Genomic DNA, 12167 nt, shown 5'->3' on the forward strand with positions numbered 1-12167 from the left:
ATCCATTTACCTATGAATTTTCTGGAGTGATTGTTTTTGATAGCTGAGTAGTATTCCATTGTGTAGATGTATCACATTTTCTCTACCCATTCCTCTGTTGAAGGGCATCTGGGTTCTTTCCAACTTCTGGCTGTTATAAATAAGGCTGCTGTGAACATGATGGTACATGTGTCTTTGCTGTATATTGGAGCATGTTTTGGGTAAATGCCCAGGGGAGGTATAGCTGGCTCTTCATGTAGTACAATGTCCAATTTTCTGACAAACCTCCAGACTGATTTCCAGAGTAGTTGTACCAGTTGCAATCCCAACAACAATGAAGGAGTATTCCTCCTACTCTACATCCTTGCCACCATCTGTTGTCCCTGGAGCTTTATATGTTAGGAATTCTGACTGCTGTGAGGTGGAATCTCAGGGTTGTTTTGATTTGCATTTCCCAGATGACTAAGGATGTTGAGCATTTCTTTAGGTACTTCTCAGCCATTTGACATTCCTCAGTTGAGAATTCATGTATAGTCAGTCTTTGGTTCTATCCATTTAGCTCTGTATCCCATTTTTAATAGGGTTATTTGGCTCTCTAGAGACTTCTTGAGATCTTTGTATATTTTGGATATTAGGCCTCTATCAGATGTAGAATTCATAAAGATCTTTTCCCAATCTGTTGGTTGCTGTTTTGTCCTAATGATAATGTCCTTTGCCTTACAGAAGATTTGCAGTTTTATGAGGTCCCATTTGTCTATTCTTTATCTTAGAGCATAAGTCATTGGTGTTTTGTTCAGGAAACTCACACCAGTGCCCATGTGGTCAAGATTCTTCCACACATTTTCTTCTCTTAGTTTGAGTGTATCTAACTTGATGTGGAGGTCCTTGATTTACTAGAACTTAAGCTTTGTACAGGGTGATTAGAATCATTTGATTTGTATTCTTCTACATGCTGAGCTCCAGTTGAACCAGCACCATTTATTGAAAATGCTATCCTTTGTATATTGGATGGTTTTAGCTCCTTTGTCAAAGATCAAGTGACCATAGGTATGTGGGTTCATTTCTGGGTCTTCAATTCTATTCCACAGGTCTACTTGCCTGTCTATGTACCAGTAACATAAAGTTTTCAATCACTATTGCTCTCTAATATTGTTAGAGATCAGAATGGTGATTTCCCCAGAAGTTTTTTTTTTTTATTGTCGAGTATGTTGAGTATAGTTTTTCCTATCCCTGTTTTATTTTATTCCAGAAGAATTTTCAATTTGCTCTTTCTAACTCTATGAAGAAGTGAGTAAGAATTTTTATAGAGATTGCATTGAATGTGTAGACTGTTTTGGCAAAATGTCCATCGTTACTATATTAATCCTGCCAATCCATGAACATGGCAGGTCTTTCCGTCTTGTGAGATCTTCAATTTCTTTCTTCAGAGATGTGAACTTCTTGTCATCCAGATATTTGGTTAATGTCACACCAAGGTATTCTGTAGTATTTGGGACTATTGTGAAGGTTGTTATTTCACTAATTTCTTTCTCAGACTGTTTATCCTTTGAGTAGAGGGAGGATACTGATTTGTTTGAGTTAATTTTATATCCAGCCACTTTGCTGAAGATTTTATCAGGCTTAATAGTTCTCTGGTGGAACTTTTGGGGTCACTTACATATACTATCCTATCATCTGCAAATAGTGATAGTTTGGCTTCTTCCTTTCCAATTTGTATCCCTTTGTCTTCCTTTTCTTTTCTAATTGCTCTGTCTAGGAATTAGAGTATTATGTTCAATAAGTAGGAATAGAGTACACAGCCTTTTCTAGTCCCTGATTTTAGTAGTATTGCTTCAAGTTTTTCTTTACTTAGTATAATCTTCATTACTGATTTGGTGCATATTGTTTTTACTACGATTAGATATGTGTCTTTAATTCCTCATCTTTCCAGGTCTTTTATCATTAAGGGGTGTTGAATTTTGTCAAATTCTTTCTCAGCATCTAATGAAATGATCATCTGTTTTTTCCTTTGGGTTTGTGTATATAGTTGATTATGTTGATGGATTTCCATATATTGAATCATCCCTGCATCCCTGGGATGAAGCCTATTTGATCATGATAGATGGTCATTTTGATATGTTCTTGGATTTGGTTTGCAAAAATTTTATTTTGTAGCTTTGCTTTGATATTCATAAGTGAAATTGGTCTCAAGTTCTCTTCTTTGTTGGGTCTTTGTATGGTTTAGGTATAAGGGTAATTGTGGCTTCATAGAAGTAATAGGGTAATGCTCTGTCTGTTTTTACTTTGGGGAATATGAGGTCTGCTATAAAGGTCTGGTAGAATTCTGCCCTAAACCTTTCTGGTCCTGGACTCTTTTTGGTTGGGAGACTTTTATAATTGTTTCTATTTCTTTAGCAGTTATAGGGTTGTTTAGATGGTTTAGTTGGTCCTGCTTTAACGTAGGTACCTGGTATTTGTCTAGAATTTCTTCCATATTTTCCAGTTTTTTAATATAGGTTTTTATATTAGTATCTGATGACTTTTTGAATTTCCCCAGATTCTGTTGTTATGTCTCCCTTTTCATATCTGAATGTGTTAATTTGGATAAACTCTCTGTGCCTTCTAATTAGTCTGGCTAAGAGTTCATCTACATTGTTTATTTTCTCAGAAAACCAGCTCCTGGTTTTGTTAATGCTTTATATATTCCTATTTGCTTCTACTTGGTTGATTTCAACCCTGAGTTTGATTACCTCCTGCCTTTTTCTCTTTTTGGGTTTATTTTCTTCCTCTTGTTCTAGAGCTTTTAGGTGTACTGTCAAGCTGCTAATGTATGTTTTCTTTTTATTTTTGGAGGCCACTTGGAGCTATGAGTTTTTCTCTTTGCACTGCTTTCACTGTGCTTTCATAAGTTTGGGTATGTTGTGCCTTCATTTTAATTAAATTTCAAAAAGTCTTTAATTGCTTTCTTTATTTCTTCCTTGATTAAGTTATCATTGAGTAGAGCATTGTTCAGATTCCATGCATATGGGGACTTTATGTCATTTTTGTTGTTATTGAATATCGACCTTAGGCCGTGGGGATCTGATTTGATTCATGGGATTATTTCTATCTTCATGTATCTGTTGAGGCCTGTTTTGTGACTGATTGTATGATTGGTTTTGGAGAAGGTATCATGAGGTACAGAATAGAAGGTAAATCCTTTTGTTTTAGGATAAAATGTTTTATTATTGTTAAGTCCATTTGGTTCATAACTTCTGTTAGCTTCAATATGTCTCTGTTTAATTTTTGTTTCCATGATCTGACCATTGATGAAAGTGTAGTATTGTAATTTCCTACTATTAATGTGTGAGGTACAATGTGTGCTTTTGCATTTGGAGCATAGATATTTAGGATTGAGAGTTCATCTTGGTGAATTTTTTCTTTGATGAGTATGAAGTGTCCTTTCTTATCTTTTTTGATGACTTTTGGTTGAAAGTCAATTTTATTCAATATTAGAAAGTGTACTCTAGCTTGTTTCGTTGGACCATTTGCTTGGAAAGTTGCTTTCCAGCCTTTAACTCTGTGGTAGTGTTTGTCTTTGTCTATGAGGTGTGTTTCCTGTGTGCAGCAAAATGCTGTGTCTTCTTTACATATCCAGTTTGTTAGTCTATGTCTTTTTATTGGGGAATTGAGTCCATTGATCTTAAGAGATATTAAGGAATAGTGATTTTTTTCAATCCTCTGATAGCTTCAGTTTTATTCAAAGACTTGAAATTTTTGTTACACATGTCTTGCTGAATTAATGATACTCTAAGATACCTTTATAATATTTGCTACTATTTTGTATTATTTGTTTCCCTGGCTTATTTTTAGTTTGTCATTTATGTATAGGAGGGCTACTGAGATTTTGAATTAATCTTATATATACCCTCTTCACTCTGCTATAGGAATTTTCTGTTAGACCTATAGTGACCACTTATCAACAGTTTAAGGGGTCACTTATACATACTATCACATCATGTACAAATAAATACATTGGCTTCTTTCTTTCCAAGTTGTATCCCCTTCTCCTTCAGTTATCCTCTTACTCTAAGACTAAAATTACTATATTGAATAAGTATGGACAACCTTGTCTTGTTTCTGATTTTAGTTGAATTGCTTTGACACTCTATTAAGTTGATGTTAGCTATGTGTTTTCTCAAAACTGTCTTTATTATGTTCAGGTGTATGTCTTGTGTCCCTAATCTGTCCAGTACTTTTATAATGGAGTGCTGTAGGATATCTTCAAAAGTTATTCTGCATTTAGTAGTTTTGCTTGTTTGCTTTGTTTTTCCATTGGTTTATGTGTTTGTTTGCATTTATCAATTACTTATGTTGAATAATTCCGATTTCTCTCGAGTGAAGCCTAATTGATTATGGTATATGATCTTTTTGATGTTTTCAAATTTTTAGAACTATAGGATTTTAAAGCGTGAACTTGTGTTTCTTTAGATTTCCTGAGTGTCCATTGCTATGTCCCACTTTGTTCTTTGATTAGTCTAAGTTGGTTATCCCATCTTTATTTTTAGTTAGTTTGGATAAAGATTTGTTTATCGTGTTAATTTTCTCAAAGAACCAAGTCTTTGTATTTTTCTCATTGTTTCTATTTTATTGATTTTAGTCATCAGTTTGATTATTTCCAGCCCTCTACTCTTCTTAGGTAAGCTAGATTCTTTTTGTTCATGAGCTTTCATGTATGCTGTTAGGCTGCTAATATGAGATCTCTCTCTCTCTCTATCTCTCTCTCTCTCTCTCTCTCTTTCTCTGTCTGTCTCTCTCTCTCTCAATATCAGCAATTAGTGCTACAAACTTTTTGTTAGCACTTCTTTCATTGTGTCCCAGAAGTTTGGGTATGTTGTGCTTTTATTTTCTAAATTCTAGACAATCTTTAATTTCATTCTTTCTTTCTGCTTTAAACCATCAGTCATGTGGTAGAGTTATTCACTTTCCAAGAGTTTGCAAACTTTCTATTATTTCTGTTGTCGAAATCTCTTCTAATTGTTCTAATTCATGTTGGTTTGATAGAATGCTGGGGTTATTTCAAGGTAGAGTGGGCCATAATAAGGTGAGACAGAGAGTGGATGGTTTGGGATAGGTTGGGTGGGACTATGGAAGTATTGGAATCTCTGTGGCTGGGATTTACCTAGTTTTCTGTTCTGGTTACATGTTTGGCTTCTAGTAGAACATGGGGCTTCTGCTGGAGTTATGGTTCTGGATGTGGTGATGAAGAGAGGGAAAAGGTTGAGAGTAGGCTGCTAGGGTGCTGAGGGGTTGTTTGTGGTCTATATTAGGGAATTTTTATGCAGTTCTGTGTACTTCAGTGGCCACTGTGTGATCAGGTGGCTTCTGCTGGAGTTGTAGGTTGGGATATGATCTATGACCTGAAAATATATGTTAAGCAATATTATCTGACCCTAGTTTTTTCCACCTCTTCCTTTCCCTTGCAAATCCTCATACTTACTATTCATCTAACACAATTTCTCTTGTTATGTTTAGAAAACTAACAAGTAAATAAATAAATCAATGGAACAACAAACAAAAAGCACAAGACAAGAAACTCATATACAATATCAACAAACCCAACTGCCCCAGAAGGGAAATGGAAAACATAATATAAAAGAATAAACCCATAAGTATTTCTCCATTTAGTTTTTGTCTGATGACACATTTATTGGCAAGAGTTGGATATTGAAGACTCCTACATCCAATGTGTGAGGGTCAATATGTGGTTTAAGCTGTAGTAGTATTTCTTTTATAAATATAAATACCCTTGGATTTAGTATATGAATATTTAGAACCTCAATATCCTTCTTGTGGATGTTTCTTTTGATAAGCATGTTGTTTCTTTTTCCTATCTCATCTAATTAGTTTTGTTGTGAAGTCTATTTTATCAGTTATTCAAATGGATATGCCAGCTTGATTCTTAGGCCCATTGGCTTGGACTATCATTTTTCAACCACTATGTCCTGAGGTGAAATCTATTCTTAGTGTTAAGGTTTGTTTCTTGGTTGCTGCAGATGAATGTATCCTATTTTCACATATATTCTATTGGTCTATTCCTGTCTTTTGGGGGAGGGTGGTTCTCAGAAGAAGGCATGCTAGACTCTTAACTGCAAACATAACAGAATATCACTAATAATATCAGGGATTGGTGCTTTTCCAAGAGATGGGTTTCTTGTTGGGCCAGGTTTCTTGTGTTATTGCATGGGCATTCCCTTAGTCTCTCCTCCACATCTCCCCCCACCAATTTGTGCTTTCTTGAAAGGCAGGATTAACTTTAGATTGAAAGTTTGGTGGACTGGTTGTTGTCCTTATCACTCCACTGGGTTTTCTGCCTGACTACACAAGGTAACATCTCTGGGTTTTATATTTTAACTGCTGTGAGTTTCAATTATTTTCACCCCTGTTAATTCCTAGGAGCCTTCCCTATACCAAGTCTCAGACATGTGCTCCAGATGCCATTCTATCCCTGCATACTCTACCAACTCCACATTTACATTCGTTCTTATGGCCGTCTGGCTATCTCCTTTGTCTCTCCCCACACCTTATCCTGAACTTCACCTCCTTTCCCCTTCAAATCTCCTCTCCCACAGAGTTGCTCCCTCCCTCCATTTGCCTTTTCTAATTATTTTATCCCCTCTTCTAAATGAGATTCAAGCATCTTTACTTTTGCCTTCCTTCTTGTTTAGTTTCTTTGGGTCTGTAGAGTGTTATATTTTATGACTAATATACACTTATAAGTGAGGATATATTATTTATGCCCTTTTGGGTCTGGGTTACCTCACTCAGAATGATATTCTCAAGTTCTATTCTTTTCCCTATACTATTCATTATGTCTTTGTTTTTTAATAACCTAATAGTATTCCATTATGTATATGTAACATATTTTCTTTATGCATTCTTCAGTTGAATGACATGTAGATTGTTTCAAGTTTGTGGCTATCACAAATAAAACTTCTATGAACATAGTTGATCAAATGTCCCTGTGGTAAAGTGAGGTAATTTTTAGGTAAATGCCCAGGAGTGGTATACCTGGACCTGGAGATAGAACTATTCCCAGTTTTCTGAAAAACCTCCAAGTTGTTTTCCAAAGAGGTTGTACAAGTTTGCACTCCCATCAGAATTCAAGGAGTGTTCCCATTTCTCCACACCCTTGCTAGCATGTGCTATCACCTGATGTTTTGAACTCAGCCATTCTGTTTGGTATAAAACGATGACTCCTGATGACAAAGGACTTTGAACATTTTTTAAGTGTTTCTCAGTCATTCAAGTTTCCACTGAAGATAATTCTCTGTTTAGCTCTGCACCACATATTTTAATTGGGTTATTTGGGTTGTTTGTATCTACCATCTTTATAAGTTTTAGATATTAGCCCTTTGTCAGTTGCAGGATTGGTAAAGATCCATCCCCAATATGGCAGGTGTCATTTGGCCTAGTGACAGTGTTCTTTGACTTACAATAGCCTGTTAGTTTCATGAGGTCCCATTTACCAATTGTTTATATTAGAAGTTGTCATTGGTGCTATCTTTAAGAAGTTGTCTTCTGTATGAACGAGTTAGATAAAGGTTATTTCCCCTTACTGTTCTATTAGGTTTAGTGTATCTACTCTTACATTGAGGTCTTTGATCCACTTGGACTTGAGTTTTGTTCTAAATGGAAATATCCAGATAAACCAGCATTACTTGTTGAAGACGATTTCTTTTTTTCAATTATATTGTTTTAGCTTCTTTATAAAATATCAAGTGTTTTTGGTGTGTAGATTTATTTTAGGGTCTTTGATTAGATTCCATTGAACAACTTGTCTCTTTGTATACCAGTATCATGCATTTTTTATTACTATTACTCTGTAGTAAAGTTTGAGGTCAGGGATGGTGATACCTTCAAAATATTTTCTATTGTTCAGGATTGTTTTAGCTAATTGTTTGTCCATATAAAATTTAGAATTGCTCTGTCAAGGTCTTCAAAGAATTATGTTGGAAATATAATGATGATTCATTTAATATGTACATTTCTTTTGGTAAGATTTCCATTCTCACTATGTAAATTTTAGTGATCCATGAGTAAGTGAGGACTTTTCATCTTCTTCCAATGAACTTTACTTCAAAATACATATAAATCCTGGCTCACCTTGAATAAAGTGTATACATTTGCATCAATTAAAAATAAAAAAATATAAACAAGCAATGAAAGAGTTGCTTCATTAAGGGTAGGCGCAGAGAAGGCCTTTGACTAAAGAGTTATGCCTAATATTGCTGTGGAAAGTTTTCTCCCCTCCAGTTTTTCTGGTTCTCTGAGCCATTATTCTAAGTCATATCAGATTGTACTTGTCCCAGACTCTGACTCTTCTCTCTGCCTGGTGTACAGAAGCCCAAGGATAAAGGTAGACATCAGACCCCTGTTTCTTGACTGCTATTCCTGGTGGTATGCTGGCAGTGCCCATGTATCCAGAGAGGAGAGAAGGAACCACTCTGGCCTCCACATTTTTGTCTTTTCCCAGCCTACTTTTGGTGGCATGGCATCCACACATGGTCATTACCAGTGGAAAAGCAATTCAAAGTACATCATACCAACTTTGGCAATATGTTCTAATCTTCTGACTCTTTAATATTCTCTGACTAGTTTTGTGTTCATCTGTGTTCCGCTGGTTCTCTCTGCAACCTATTTCTGTAAAACTGTGTTGGCAAGGCTACCACACACACTCACACACACACACACACACACACACACACACACACACACACACACACACAGACACACACACCACAGCTTTACTCTCTTATTGATCTGAAGTATCTTCTCTTTCATGTGCTGTCCTCATGTGAGTTGGGTGTAGCCTATCTCTGACTCACTCTGTTAAACCTTTCTGTAATAGGTCATTTTGTCTGTACCTCAGTCAGACTTTCAAATATGGCTATTTTCTTCTAAAAATGACCCATTCCTCATTGTTAGGGATTAAAGTGAATACTGAAGATGTATCTATAGATCAGAAAGAACATACCGCAATTCAGGGTATGTCTGCATTCCAGCTGAATCATATAGACCTAGAAAGTCTTTGAATGTAAGCCCTTGCCAGAGCAGCCATTTTCTGGATTAAAATTCTTCTACAGGCTAGAAGAAAATTTTTAGTCTAGGTTAAGAGGTTCCCAAGTAGAATCAAAACACTGGCTGTGGTTTACTGATAAGGAATGTAAGTCTTCTCTTATTTTTATATAATTTCCAGAGTTTTGATAGCCAAGACAACAGGAAAAGATGTTGGTGGATAAAGTTATTAAATTCTTATTAAGTCCTGTTTGGTTTTGGGGACATTACTACATTTTTAGGTAAAAAGCATGCACTTCTACAGTAACAGGATTTTGGCTTTGCTATATTACTGACTGTGTACAGGCTTTGAATTTTGTCTGTCACAGACTGAAACTGCTGCTGGAATTCTCTATTGACATGTGGCCCTAAGGCTGTGCTGTTGAGCTGACAAGGAGGACTGCAGAATTATATATCTCCTCTCAATCTTAAGTTTCTTTTTCCTCAACAAACTTCACAAAATTTAAAGTCAAAGATAGAATTGTTAAGGATTATGTAATGCAAAAAAATAAAGTTGAGTTCATAAGCAGTTCTGCATTTGGCAATGTGCACCTGCACGGTCTGCACAACCCTGCACAATTTCCTGAGACAGAGTCAGATGAGGGCTTTTTAAATCCACCAACACACATCATTCCCATGTGCCTCTCTGTTGCATCTTCAACATCCAGCATCCATCCTATTTTTGTGAACACTTTTTATTCTAAATTTAATCCTTTCTTCTCTTTCAACTATCCAAAATATTAATTTCTCTATTCTCCTGACCAGATCATTCCAATCAGCAAGGATTTTATTTCTCTTAGTAAAAATAAAGCAAAGCTCTCTCAAGCATACTATCCAATAAAGTTTCCATGCTATTTATGTCATTTTAAGCCCTCTTGAGAAACACTTTGCTATGACACGCTCTTTGATTTTTTTTCATTTACACATTGCCATCCATGCAACCTATGAGTGACCTGATGTGCCACACAAGCATTCTTTCGCTAATGCAAGTAGTCATATTAAGTTGATCCCTTTCTCAATCTTATTTTATTTATCTCAGTATTATATAGTATTGACTATCCCTTTCTATCTTTCTCAATCTTTAATTATATGTGGATATTGTTAGTTTTATATGATGGCTTAACTTGTCCAATGTATGATGATAATTTGTTAGCTGTATGCCTATATAAGGATATTGCTGTGTGAAAAACACACATGGTATGCACTCACTGATAAGTGGCTATTAGCCCAAGTGCTTGAATTACCCTAGATGCTTAGAACACATGAAACTCAAGACGGGTGATCAAAATGTGAATGCTTCACTCCTTCTTTAAAAGGGGAACAAGAATACCCTTGGCAGGGATTAGAGAGGCAAAGATTAAAACAGACACAGAAGGAACACCCATTCAGAGCCTGCCCCACATGTGGCCCATACATATACAGCCATCCAATTAGACAAGATGGATGAAGCAAAGAAGTGCAGGCAGACAGGAGCCGGATGTAGATCTCTCCTGAGAGACACAGCCAGAATACAGCAAATACAGAGGCGAATTCCAGCAGCAAACCACTGAACTGAGAACAGGATCCCCGTTGAAGGAATCAGAGAAAGAACTGGAAGAGCTTGAAGGGGCTCGAGTCCCCATATGAACAACAATGCCAAGCAACCAGAGCTTCCAGGGACTAAGCCACTACCTAAAGACTATACATGGTCTGACCCTGGACTCTGACCTCATAGGTAGCAATGAATATCCTAGTAAGATCACCAGTGGAAGGGGAAGCCCTTGGTCCTGCTAAGACCGAACCCCCAGTGCACGTGATTGTTGGGGGGAGGGCGGCAATGGGGGGAGGATGGGGAGGGGAACACCCATAAAGAAAGGGAGGGAGAGGGGTTAGGGGAATGTTGGCCCAGAAACCGGGAAAGGGAATAACACTCGAAATGTAAATAAGAAATACTCAAGTTAATAAAAAAAAATGAAAAAATGAAAAAAAAAAGAAAGAAAGGCAGCTGAACAAGAACAGGCCAGCCAGAAAACAGTGTTCCTCTGTGGTTTCTATTTCAAGCCTCTGCCTTGATTTCCTGCATTGGATGTTGAGGATGAACTGCCCCTGTAAGATGAAATAAATCCTTTTTCTCACAAAAAAAGGATATTGCTGTGTTTAGAAATACTAGTATTGAAATCAGTAGACCAGAGCATGCAGGATTATTCAGCAGGAAAACTCTTGCCATATAGGCTGACATCCTGATGTCAATCATTCAGACCCATATGATGGAAAAATAAAACCAAGTTTTACATGTTATATTCTGAAGTACACACACACACACACACACACACACACACACACACACACAGACACAGAGAGAGAGAGAGAGAGAGAGAGAGAGAGAGAGAGAGAGAGAGAGAGAGAAAGAGAGGAGAGAGGAGAGAGACTGAGACAGAGACAAACAAATAGACATATATACATAAATATAAACCTAGTATACTGAGTTAAGTAGCTCTACCACATAGGAAAGTCTCATCCAATTGACTGAAAGCTTTAGTAAAACCCTAAGTTTTCTTAAAGAAGAGATTCTGCCTACAGACTACAACTACTCTGGGCCACAGCATCTAATCAATCCACCTCCCTGGGTCCAGGGATTTCTGTCGGATTTCATGGTTTTTTTTTTATACTTTTTTCTTTTATTGGTTATTTTATTTACAATTCAAATGTTTTTCCCTTTCCTAGTTTCATCTCCAGAAGCATGCTATCTCTTTCCCTCTCCCCCTGCTTCCATGAGGATTGAGGTTGCTCCCACACCCACTATCCCACCCAATCCATCCCTCCCCCCTACCCTGACATTATCCTACATGGGAGCATCGAGCCTTGACAGGACCAAGGGCCTTTCTTCCCACTGATGCTGTGCTCTGCTACATATGCAGCTGGAGTGAAGATTCCATGCACAAGTATACTTTGGATGGTGCTTTATTCCCTGGGAGCACTGGGAAACTGGTTGTTTGATATGTTTGTTCTTCTTATGATATTGCAAACCCCTTCAGGTCCTTAGAACCTTTCCCTAACTCCTCCACTGAGACCCCATTGTCACTTCACTGGTTGGCTGCGAACATCCTCCTCTGTATTTGTCAGGCTATGGCAGA

This window comes from Rattus norvegicus, chromosome 5, assembly GCF_021556685.1.
Source record: "Rattus norvegicus strain SHRSP/BbbUtx chromosome 5, alternate assembly SHRSP_T2T, whole genome shotgun sequence".
Lineage (NCBI taxonomy): Eukaryota > Metazoa > Chordata > Mammalia > Rodentia > Muridae > Rattus > Rattus norvegicus.